General features: G+C 46.9%; 1 protein-coding gene across 2 annotated transcripts in view; it reads left to right on the top strand.

Moving 5' to 3' along the window:
- Positions 1-13,469, top strand: part of RIC3 (RIC3 acetylcholine receptor chaperone) — a 74,099-nt gene that overhangs the window by 46,588 nt on the left and 14,042 nt on the right. The gene's annotated exons all lie outside the window — the stretch shown is intronic.

The raw sequence follows: 13,469 nt of genomic DNA, 5'->3' as shown, positions 1-13,469 counted from the left end.
AACGGGACAAGACTGACTCACACAGGGATTGATGGCAAGGAAGGGCAGAATCGATGGCTCAAGGTGCACCTTGGCTCAGGGACAGGATCCACACGGTCCGGTCCAGATATGCGGGGAGGTATCGTCGCGCTGGAGGTGGCGTCTGTTTCTCCTTCGTAGCTGAGGCGCATCTGACGTCACCTCCGGTAAGTGGCTGCGTATATCCAGCGGGGAGTGACACGCCCTCGGCTCGTTAGCTCCGCCCCAGATGGAATCGGTCCGCCGCTTCTTATTGGGTGCGGGGGGGTTACCGGGCTCCGCCCTTGACGAGGAGCTGACAGTCAGCCCCTGTGTGGTAACCCCGTCGGAGCACATGGTCAATGGCGGCTAACCAAGCCGGAGTGAGGACGCACACTCCCCGCGCCGCTGCCGCGCCGCCCCCGCTGTTGTTGTTGTTGGTGTTGTTGTTTCATGAGATGATGGGAGGATGCGGAGATGAGATTGTGGGGAGGTATTGGGAGGTCCTAAACTTACTACTGGTGCCATACAATCACATTCTGGTGCAACGAAGAGTCAGAATTAATGGAAACGAGTCCTTAACTGACATAGACTAAGAATAACTAGCAAGATGTCCTATAGTTGTCTACGTGAGATGCGGTGAACCTGGGCACGACATTTAATGGGGGAAAAAGGGGAAGGTCGGGGCTACAGAGTGTTGTTTACAGACAATGGGACTAGGGAATGGGGGATTGGGGATAGTTGGGGAGTATTGGGGAAATAGGGGAATATTTACAAGCGGATATGGATGGAGGCCAAATCCCATATCCGCAACAATACTTTTGCTAGAATTCCTAATCGTTGTTGGAATTGTCCATTCCTATATTGTAATATCTTAAACTATGAAGTTTGTGTGTGTTTATCGTTACTCTCCTCTAAACTAGAACGGTACTCAGTAGAGAGCATACCTCCGCCAGGTTGGCCATATCACTCAATGGTGAAGAATCACTTGAAAAATTCTACTAGCTGTTTCTGGATCCGGATCTTCACCAGAATTGAATCGATTCTTCCTTGTCACACACACAACCTGTCCAACAAGTTTCGTCCAAATCCATCCATAACTTTTTGAGATATCCTGCTATGTATCGTTTTTGGCCCTATCTCCCAATGGTGTAGAATCACTTGAAAAAATTAAATAATTCTCATATCCGAATACTTTTTTAGATCTTCACCAAAATCAAATCGTCCTTGTCAGACACCCAACCTCTCCACCAAGTTTCGTCCAAATCCATCCATAACTTTTTGAGATATCCTACTTCGTATCGTTTTTGGCCCTATCTCCCAATGGTGAAGAATCACTTAAAAAATTATACTAGCCGAATCCGGATCTTCACCAAAATCGAATAATTTCGTCCTTGTCACATACGCTACATCTCTGCCAAATTTCGATCGAAACTGTCCACAACTTTTAGAGATTATTATTATTATTTTATTTTTTTTACAAACGGACAGACAAACAGACAGACGGGGGTGAAAACATAACCTCCATCCACCTTTGGTGGTGGAGGTAATGATAACACCTTCACCATCACTAAACCATGCGCTCTCAGCTTCATGCTATGCGTGACAAGGCCACAGTTAATACAGCTTCATATTGGTAATTTGAGCCGATTGGGGTCTTGCCTGCATCCTGTAGCTAAACAATGGTTTAATGTAATTGCATTACATGTGGCTTTGTGGGACACAATGCAAAATGGCATTGTGTACCCAAGAGTTTATGGCTGTTTTCTGAAAGTCTTAATGGAAATGCACTTGCTAGTGAAATACAATTCTCAGGGGTCATAAGCTTGCCTTGAATCTTCATGGTTGAGAAAGATATATCGACTAATATGGAAATACAGATGTTATAATTATTTCCTCTTCAGCCCGATGTTAGCAATGGGATTCGTATCAAAGGTTGCTTTGTAAATACTGAGGCTCTTCCTCTATGACCCTTTAATTTTTGTTTTTAAAATTGATATTTATCCAAATAACACCTCTTAACTGGAATACAACAACAACAACATGCATTTTAAGGCCATTTTCCCTGCTAGAGCGGGGGTTAGCCTTGCGGGACCCATGACAATCATCTCCATTTTGCCCTATTTTCTACATCTCCCCTTGTTAACCCCCTTGCCCACATTTCTTCTTCCACCACCTTAAGCCAAGTCTTTCTCGGCTTCCCCATCCTCTACCTCTTTCTACATTCATTTCCATCACTCTTCTAAACCAGTCACCTTCATCCTTCCTCAACACATGACCAAACCATCTCAACCTGTTTCTCTTCACAGCATCCATCACAGGCTCTATTTCCATCATCTTTCGCAATTCATCATTTGTCTTCCTCTCTCTCAACGATACTCCGCACATCCACCGAACCATTCGCATTTCCACCCTTTCCAGCCTTCGTTGCTGCCCTCCGTTCATTACCCCTGTCTCGCTCCCATAAATCATAACACTTTATTTATTTATTTATTATTATTATTTTTTGGTATACTGAATCGAGGCTCGTGAAAGAGCTAACATTTACTTCACAAACAAATCAACCAGACAAACAAAATATATAAAAAGACGGAGCGGAAGACAAGATGGGGAGAGAAGGGGAAGCACACAAACACAACATTTGAGAGCAGGAAGATGTGTGGAAGGGAGAGGGCTTGGGGGGAGGAGGCATGGGAAGGGGGGGGGGGGGGGGACGACAACTTGTCCACTTCTCACACATGCAGCATACACCTTCCCATTCAGCTTCAACGACACTCCCTCCTTGTCAGCACGCCACTCAGTTCCCGAAACTTCTTCCATGCACATCTCACTCTTGCAACTGTTGCCGAGTCTGATCCACCTTCTCCATTCAGCATATCTCCGAGGCAGCAAAATGTTTTCACACTTTCCAGCTTCACGCCGTCTCCAAGATCCAACTCAATATTTCCTCCATCTGCAGCTCCCTCTGTGCACACCTTACATTTGAATGTAGCTGCCACACTGGTTAATGACCCTCTCAGACCACTTGGCATCAGGAAGGGCATCCGGCCATAAAAACATTGCCTCAAAAAGAGAACCATGACAATTACAACCACATATGGGCAGGGTACAGCCCGAAGTGGAGATCGGTTTCTGAGGTTTGGGACATGGAATGTAGGGACAATGACAGGGAGATCAGGAGAAGTGGTGGAAGTATTGGTCAGAAGAAGAGTGGACATATGTTGTGTGCAAGAGACGAGATGCAAGGGAAGTGGTGTGAGAATGGTGAAGGGTAGGCAGGGACAGAAATACAAGTTTGTGTGGCAAGGGTGCCGGAGGGCGTGAATGGTGTTGGTGTCCTGTTTTCTGAGGAGTTTGTAGACAGTGTGGTGAGTGTGACCAGAGTGAGTGATAGGTTGATGATGGTGAAAATGATGATTGGAAAGCTCTTGGTGAACATCATCTCGGGATATGCTCCGCAGGTTGGTCGGAGCGATGAAGAGAAGGACAAGTTCTGGTGTGCGATAGAGAAGCTGATGGAAAACGTGAAAGATGATGAAGTTGTTGTGGTAGGAGGAGATCTAAATGGACATGTGGGAAGGAGTATGGACGGTTTTGAGGGAGTTCATGGGGGTTACGGATATGGTGTGAGAAATGGAGAAGGTGAAAGGGTTTTGGAGTTTGCTGATGGAGCTGATTTGTTGATTTGTAATACTCAGTTCCAGAAAGCGGATAATAAGCTTGTTACATACACGTCAGGTGGGTCGACGACAACTGTTGACTACCTGATGGTGCGTAGGCGAGATGGGGGGCACCTCCGGGACACAAAGGTGATCCCGGGGGAGGAGGCTGTTTCACAGCACCACTTGGTTGTCTGCGACATAAGGGTGAAAGGTGCGAGGAGAGTTCGGCGGGTGAAGTACCAACCTAGAAGGAAGGTCTGGAGGTTGAAAGAGGTGACAGTAAGGGAGGCATTAAAAGAGAGGCTGAGTCGGGTCGAGGATGATGTGGTTGAGCTTGAAAGTGGTTGGATGTCAATGAAAGATAGTCTGTTGGGAGCCGTTGGTGAGGCATGTGGCTGGACAAAAGGACCACCGAGGCACTCGGAAACATGGTGGTGGGATGATGAAGTTGGAAAGAGGATTGACGAGAAGAGGAAGAAGTTCAAGGAGTGGCAGAAGGCGAAGGGTACGGGAGCAGAAAAAGCAGAGCATGAAAGTTATAAGGCAGCCAAGAAGGCTGCAAAGAAAGAGGTAGCAAAGGCGCAGGAGACTTGCAGGAAAATGTTCGGAGAACGCTTGGATTCGGAAGAGGGTCAGAGAGCGGTATTCAGGATTGCAAAGCAGATAGCGAAAGAGAGGTGTGATGTGATGGGGGTGAGTTGCTTGAAGGATGAAGTGGGACAAATCGTTGTGGACCCAGATGGAATTAAAGGAAGATGGAAAAGATATATGGAAATGCTGTTGAATACAGAGAATGAATGGGATGGCAACATAGAGATTAACCCAGTTTTAGGACCGGCAGAGAAGATAACTGAGAAGGAAGTTGAGGAAGCGATAAAAGCAATGAAGAGTAGAAAAGCGGGAAGGCCGACGGGAGTTGTGGGAGATATGTTGAAGGCAGCAGGAAGTTGGGGTGTGAAGAGAATGATAGAGATCTGTAATCTGGTGGTGAAAGAAGGCCGCATTCCAGTGGTTTGGGAACTGAGTACCCTTGTCCCTCTATACAAGGGGAAAGGTGACCCTCTGGAGTGTGGCTCGAACCGAGCGATAAAGTTATTGGAGCATGGAATGAAGGTATTGGAAAGGGTGTTGGAGAGGAGGATAAGGAAGAAGGTGAAGATCGACGAAATGCAGTTTGGATTGATGCCAGGAAGAGGAACGACAGACGTGCTCTTTATTGTGAGGCAGTTGCAGGAGAAGTACATGGAGAAGAGGAAGAAGTTGTTTCTTGGGTTTGTTGATCTGGAGAAAAAATTCGATCGGGTTCCACGCAAAGTATTGACATGGGCATTGAGGAAGTTAGAAGTGGAGGAATGGTTGATCAGAGTAGTGATGGCAATGTACAAAAGAGCGCGCACAGCTGTAAGGACGAAGGACAGGAACAGTGGTGAGTTTGAGGTGAAGGTGGGAGTGCATCAGGGGTCGGTACTAAATCCACTACTATTTGTAGCTGTGATGGAGGTGCTGGCTCAGACCGTAAAGGAGGGTTTACCGTGGGAGTTGTTTGTATGCAGATGATCTGGTGTTGATTGCGGAAAGTATGGATGGACTGAAGGAAAAGATGAACAAGTGGAAGGAAAGTATGGAGACAAAAGGTCTAAAGGTGAATATCGGAAAGACGAAGGTGATGGCAAGTGGGAAAGCATGTGGTGAGGTGGAAAGAACTAGGAAGTGGCCCTGTGCTGTGTGCAGGAAGGGTGTCGGAGTGAACTCCATTCAATGTACAATGTGCGCTGAGTGGGTACATCAAAAATGTAGTGGTCTGAGAGGGTCATTAACCAGTGTGGCAGCTACATTCAAGTGTAAGGTGTGCACAGAGGGAGCTGCAGATGGAGGAAATGTTAAGTTGGAACTTGGAGACGGCGTGAAGCTGGAAGGTGTGAAAACATTTTGCTATCTCGGAGACATGCTGAATGGAGAAGGTGGATCAGACTCGGCAACGGTTGCTCGGGTGAGATGTGCATGGAAGAAGTTTCGGGAACTGAGTGGCGTCCTGATGAGGAGGGGAGTGTCGTTGAAGCTGAAGGGAAAGGTGTATGCTGCATGTGTGAGAAGTGTTATGAATTATGGGAGCGAGACATGGGTCATGAATGTAGAGCAGCAACGAAGGCTGGAAAGGGTGGAAATGCGAATGGTTCGGTGGATGTGCGGAGTGTCGCTTAGAGAGAGGAAGACAAATGATGAATTGCGAAAGATGATGGGAATAGAGCCTGTGATTGATGCTGTGAAGAGGAACAGGTTGAGATGGTTTGTTCATGTGTTGAGGAAGGATGAAAGTGACTGGTTGAGAAGAGTGATGGAAATGAATGTAGAAGGAAGTAGAGGACGGGGAAGACCGAGAAAGACTTGGCTAAAGACGGTGGAAGAAGACATGCGGGCAAGGGGGTTAACAAGGAGAGATGCAGAAAATAGGGCAAAATGGAGAAGATTGTCATGGGGACCGCAAGGCTAACCCCCGCTCTTGCAGGGAAAATGGCCTTAAAATGCATGTTGCTGTTTGTTGTCGGACCCCTACATTTTTGATGAACCCACTCAGTGCACATTGTACATTGAATGGAGTTCACTCCCACACCCTTCCTGCACACAGCACACGGACACTTCCCAGTTCTTTCCACCTCACCACATGCTTTTAGTCAGGTTCACTATGTTTTTTCGTTCAAAATTTTGGTAGATTAGCAAAACTATACATTTTTGGAATATTCAGAGCATGAGGAATCCAAAAATTAATGTTTACATTTGCGTAGACACCTTTGCGAAAATGACACTCAGGACAGTGATGAAGATCTGTAAAAGCATATTCCTGAACGTTATAGACCTCGTAGATCCTGTGTATAGGACTTATAGTTCAATCTGATACTACCTATAACTTCCTATAACAACCTATAACTTCAAAGGACTTGCAATATCATGTATTATGTAATACAGTTATATCACAAATATAAAGACAATGGTTTTCAATTACCTTTGTTTGTTGCTTTTCTATAATCCTGAGCACTATTTTGAGGCCTTTATTGGATTCCTTGACCCAGAAAACATAGGATTAGCATATTTAATTAAGTCTCTAGGTTGACTAGAAGCCGAGATCGCGCAAAATATGTATTTTATGGCGGCCATTTTCAAAATCCAAAATGGCGGCCATGCAGGTGTCTGCGCAAATGCCAACATTGATTTTCAGATTCTCCATGCTCTGAAGATTCCAAAAATGTACAGGTTTGCTAATCCCAAAATTTTGAAAGAAATTATATTTGTTAACAAAGTGAACCTGACTATCTTCATCACTGTCCTGAGTGTCATTTTCGCAAAGGTGTCTACGCAAATGTAAACATTAATTTTTGGATTCCTCATGCTCTGAATATTCCAAAAATGTATAGTTTTGCTAATCTACCAAAATTTTGAACGAAATTATATTTGTTAACATAGTGAACCTGACTATTAACCACTTGCCATCACCTTCGTCTCTCCGATATTCACCTTCCGACCTTTTGCCTCCATACATTCCTTCCACTTGTTCATCTTCTCCCACAGTCCATCCATACTCTCCCCAATCAACACAAGATCATCTGCATACAACAACTCCCACGGTAAACCCTCCTTTACGTTCCGAGCCAGCACCTCCATCACAGCTACATGTAGTAGTGGACTTGGTACCGACCCCTGATGCACTCCCACCTTCACCTCACACAAACCACTGTTCCCGTCCTTCGTCCTTACAGCTGTGCGCGCTCTCTTGTACATTGCCATCACTGCTCTGATCCACCATTCCTCCACTCCTAACTTCCTCAATGCCCATGTCAATACTTCGCGTGGAAGCATATCGAATGCTTTCTCCAGATCAACAAACCCAAGAAACAACTTCTTCCTCTTCTCCATGTACTTCTCCTGCAAATGCCTTACAATAAAAAGTGCATCTGTCGTACCGCTTCCTGGCATAAATCCAAACTGCATTTCGTCGATCTTCACTTTCTTCCTGATCCTCTTCTCCAACACCCTTTCCAATACCTTCATTCCATGCTCTAATAACTGAATCGCTCCTTATGAGCCACAGTCCAGATGGTCACCTTTCCCCTTGTATAGAGGGATGAGGGTACTCAGTTCCCAATCCACTAAAATATGGCCTTCTTACACCACCAGATTCCAGATCTCTGTCATTCTCTTCACACACCAACTTCCTGCTGCCTTCAACATATCTCCCACAACTCCCGTCGGCCCTCCCGCTTTTCTACTCTTCATTGCTTTTATCGCTTCCTCAACTTCCTTCTCAGTTGTCTTCTCTGCCGGTCCTAAAACTGGGTTACTCTCAATGTTGCCATCCCATTTATTCTCTGTATTCAACAGCATTTCCATATATCTCTTCCATCTTCCTTTAATTCCATCTGGGTCCACAACGATTTGTCCCACTTCATCCTTCAAGCAACTCACCGCCATCACACCGCACCTCTCTTTCGCTATCTGCTTTGCAATCCTGAATACTGCTCTCTGACCCTCTTCTGAATCCAAACATTCTCCGAACGTTTTCCTATGTGCCTCCTGCGCTTTTGCTACCTCTTTCTTTGCAGCCTTCTTGGCTGCCTTATAACGTTCATGCTCTACCTCTTCTGCTCCTGTACCCTTCGCCTTCTGCCACTCCTTGAACTTCTTCCTCTTCTAGTCAATCCTCTTTCCAACTTCATTATCCCACCGCCATGTTTCCGAGTGCCTCGGTGGTCCTTTTGTCCATCCACATACCTCACCAACGGCTCCCAACAGACTATCTTTCATTGACATCCAACCACTTTCAAGCTCAACCACATCATCCTCTACCATACTCAGCCTCTCTTTTAATGCCTCCCTCACTGACACCTCTTTAACCTCCACACCTTCATTCTCGGTTGGTACTTCACCCGCCGAGCTCTCCTCGCACCTTTCACCCTCATGTCGCAGACAACCAAGTGGTGCTGTGAAACAGCCTCCTCACCCGGGATCACCTTTGTGTCCCGGAGGTGCCCCCTATCTCGCCTACGCACAATCAAGTAGTCAACGGTTTTCGTCGACCCACCTGACGTGTATGTAGCAAGCTTGTTATCCGCTTTCTGGAACTGAGCATTACAACTCAACAAACCAGCTCCATCATCAAACTCCAAAATCTTTTCACCTTCTCCATTCCTCACACCATATCTGTAACCCCCATGAACTCCCTCAAAACCGTCTATACTCCTTCCCACATGTCCATTTAGGTCTCCTCCTACCACAACAACTTCCTCATCTTTCACGTTTTCCATCAACTTCTCCATTGCACACCAGAACTTGTCCTTCTCTTCATCGCTCCGACCGACCTGCGGAGCATATCCCGAGATGACGTTCACCAAGATCTTTCCAATCATCATTCTCACCATCATAAACCTTTCACTCACTCTAGTCACACTCACCACACTGTCTACAAACTCCTCAGAAAACAGGACACCAACACCATGCATGCTTTCTGGGCACCCTTGCCACTAAACTTGTATTTCTGTCCCTGTCTACCCTTCACCATTCTCACACCACTTCCCTTCCATCTCGTCCCCTGCACACAACATATGTCCACTCTTGTTCTGACCAATACTTCCACCACTTCTCCTGATCTCCCTGTCATTGTCCCTACATTCCATGTCTCAAACCTCAGAAACCGATCTCCACGTGGGGCATCAGACGTTTCGTCGTCATAAATGGAGTGATTTCCACCCTTGCTTCGATGGGATTCCCCACCTTCATTTTTGACGAGAGGGGGTGAGGATCCCCACGGGGTACTTCGGGCTGTATCCTTGCCATATGTAGTTGTTATTGTCATGGTTCCCTTTTTGAGGCAATGTTTTATGGTCAGATGCCCTTCCTGATGCCAACCCTTTTAGTCGCCTCTTACGACATGCAGGGATACGGTGTACCGTACCTATTCTAAACTGGGGTACACACCGGGATCGAGTACCCAAAATACTCGAATGACTCAAAAGACCGAGAGGACCCAAAAGACTCAAATGACCCAAAAGACACTGATGAACCAGAAGACCCAAAATACCCAAAAGACGCTGAAGACGATCAATTTGATCTCGCGAGATCTTGTCGGGCGGTCACGGTTTTTCGAAGCTGTTCCACGATCTTCACGCACGCTCGAAGTTAAGTAACTGTCACATTTGTATTTTTGTCGAAACTGTATTTATCTTACGTGTGTGTACCTTTTGCGTGTCCCTCGGAAGATTTATCGGTGTTAATCTTTCATACCTGTAAAAAATAGTCGAGTATTTCGTGCCACGCGGCCTCGTTGTTGAAGCTTCCGACCTTGAGGCCTGGTTCTCTCCGGGCATCCAAAGCGGTTATTTTTTCATTCGTGTGTTTGTCAAATTTCAACTCGTTATTTTATCGTCCATGCGTTATTGTTTGTTTATAGTTAGTTTTGGTTTGAATTTCCTGTAACTCGTAATTAATTAATCGTGTTCTGCTCCTCGTGTGCGGCCTTGTACCCCCGTCGGTGTTTGTTAACTTAAGTCCCCTACATCGTGTTTTGCTTGGCTCTTAGTTTTTTCCCTTCTACCCCGAACATAATACTTTTTGTCTAACGTTTTAAATCCCCACCCCCCCCCCCCCCAAAAAAAAACAAAAAAACAAACCAAAAACATTTATTTTCCTTTCTCCACGTTGTGCTGTTGTCTCATCCTGTACTTTCTGTCCAGGTGTGCTGTTCGCCCCGCCCCCATTATCTCCTTGCCATCCACCTTTTGCCCTGTGCACGTGACTCGTGGTGGTCCCTCTTGGCTCTCCCCCCGTTGGTATTTGTGCACATAAGATTGTTCACGGTTCTGTTTAAATATTATTTAAATATGTTTAACCTTTCCCCTTCAGTGTCTTATTCAGTGGTATATTACAACACGCTGTTTTTCTTCCTATATAAAAGGCTTTTCTCAATTTCCTCTCCAACTCATTCCACTTCAAAAAAAAGAAATTCAATATCTTATACGTCTCCCTCACTACATGGTCTAAATTCACATTCATTCCATCCCTCCTCCATCGTTCTTAATCGGATTGCTGACTTGAAAATCACAACAAACCCAATTTGTTATCAATGTTCGTCTTTCATTAATCATCCACTTTCTAAACTCCCCTCTTGCCCCTTCCCTCCAAATCCCCCCCCTTGCACCTACACTCCTAAACTCCCCCCTTGCCCCTCCACTCTTAAACTCCCCCCTTGCCCCTCCCCTCCTGAACTCCCCCCTTGCCCTTCCCCTCCTAAACTCCCCCCTTGCCCCTCTCCTCCAAATCCCCCCCCTTGCCCCTACACTCCTAAACTCCCCCCTTGCCCCTCTCCTCCAAATCCCCCCTTGCCCCTCCCCTCCTAAACTCCCCCCTTGCCCCTCCCCTCCTAAACTCCCTCCTCACTCCTCCCCTTCAAAACTCCGCCCCAACCCCTCCCATTCAAATCTCCCCCCATACCATTCCTCTCCAATTCTCCCTCCTCCCCCCTCCTCCTCAAAGCTGCCTCCTCCCCACTTCGTCTCCCTTCTATCTCATACCTCCACCCCCCCTAACCTTCTACTTTCCTCTGCCCCCTGCTCAAACAACCCCTCACTGTGCCTCATCCCTTCACCATCAAACCTTTCATCCTCCTCATCCTTCCCTTTCTTGCAACTCATCTGTAATCTCTGACACACTATCAACTGCTCTCCCTACCTCCCCCTCTCATGCTTCATCTTACCCTACTCCTCCCCTCCCCTGTCCTGTACCCGATGCTCCCCCTCTCTCTTCATTAACGGTATGGACCTCAAACATCCGGGGCCTTCGCTCAAACCTGACTGATCTCTCCATACAGGTTGCTTCTGACAATCCAGCTGCTTAACAGAGACATTCCTCCTTCAAGATGTCTCTGATTCCTTAATATCTCTTCCTGGTTACTCCCTCCTCCGGTATGATAGACCTGAGCCTCGTCCTGGTGGTGGGGTGGCTATCTTTATCAAAAACTCTCTTCCTCACTCTCCTTGCACTGCCCTCTCTCCTCCTCACCCCCAGGAGTACCTCTGGCTACGGCTTCCTCTCCGCTCCCACCTTTTGTTCATATGTGTTCTGTACCGTCCCCCAAACAGTGATGACTCCATTTACATTTCACTGTCTGACAACATGGACCAACTTCTATCCACTCATCCCAACTCTCTCTTCCTCATATGTGGTGACTTCAACTGTCATCATGCCACCTGGTTGGGTGTGGGTTCCTCTCTCACCAGTCATGGCACCTCAGCAAAGGACTTCTGTGACTCACTGGGATTGACACAATCTGTCAATTTCCCGACCCGGATCTCAGCCAATGGAGTATCTTCTCTTCGAGACTTGGTTATGACAAACTTCCCTGCTAATGTCTCCTGCTCTTCTTCTGCTCCAATCGGTTCTTCTGATCATGTGCTTGTCAAAGTGGACATCTCTCTGGCCATTCTCAGAGAGCCTCCTCAGCGTCGACGAGTCTGGCATTTCACTCAGGCTGACTGGGACGGTCTTCAAGCAGCCATCAAGTCTGGATTGGTCTCCCATCTCCACTGCCTCTGACATCAATTCTTCCTGGGAATTCTTCCAAAGCAAACTGATCTCTCTCATGCACAGATTTATCCCATCTCGTCTTCAGTTGTCTTACCCTTCCTCCCGTCCATGGTACACTGAATCTTGTGGTGAGGCAGTTGCCCTGAAACAACTTGCCTTTGCCTCTTGGAAGGCTAATCCAACTGAAGGCAATCTCAGTTCCTTCCACCAAGCTCGGAACAAGTGTGTGTCTACCCTCAGGAGTGCCAGGAAGTACTATCTCTCCTCACTCAAGAATGAACTCTCAAACCTGTCTCCTTCCTCCCAACCCTGGTGGCGTCTGGTCAAATCCGTTTCTGGTGTTTGTTCCCCCTCCATCCCCTCCCTTACCTCAAATGGCCACACAGTTGACATCGCACGTGACAAAGCCGAATGCCTCAACTCTGTGTTTGCCTCAAAATCTTTAGTCCCAAACCCATCTCTCTCTGTTCCCACCTTTCCCAGTCGAACCCAACTGCTCCTGGACTCTGTGTCCTTCTCTCCTGACAAGGTGGAGGAGTTTTTGTCTAACCTCGACTCTGATTCTGCAACTGGACCAGACGGCATCAGCCCACGGGTCCTAAAATCCTGCTCTGCCGCTCTATCTCACCCTCTCTCTGTCCTTTTCACCCTATCTTTTGCTCAAGGTCATCTGCCAGCATCCTGGAAATCAGCAAACATTACCGCTTTACACAAAAAGGTGCAAAAACAGATCCTTGCAACTACAGACCAATCAGCCTGCTCCCAATTATCAGCAAAGTCATGGAATCCATCATTGCTTCGGATATGAAATCTTTCCTCTTCTCCAATGGCCTGATCTCTGATCATCAATTTGGTTTCAGACCAGGTCACTCTACTCTGGACATGCTGCTTCTGCTGTCTCAACAATGGATGGAGGTCCTCAATGCCAAACAGGAAATCAGAGCTGTCTCCCTTGACATATCACGTGCCTTCGATACGGTCTGGCACCCAGCTCTGCTCACCAAACTCTCCTCTTATGGTATCCATGGAAATCTCCATGCATGGCTTGCGGACTTCCTCTCTGGTCGTAGTCAACGTGTGGCCCTGAATGGATTTCTCTCATCTCCCCTTCCTGTTCAGGCTGGAGTTCCCCAAGGCAGTGTGCTGGGCCCTGTGCTTTTTCTGGTCTTGATCAATGATCTCTCCGACTCTCTGGAAAATCCTCTCTATCTCTTTGCTGATGACTCCACTCTCTGCTGC

Source organism: Myxine glutinosa, chromosome 8 (genome assembly GCF_964187855.1).
Source record: "Myxine glutinosa chromosome 8, kmMyxGlut1.1, whole genome shotgun sequence".
Lineage (NCBI taxonomy): Eukaryota > Metazoa > Chordata > Myxini > Myxiniformes > Myxinidae > Myxine > Myxine glutinosa.
Note: the sequence above shows the minus strand (reverse complement) of the source record. Positions and strands in the feature narration are given on the sequence as shown.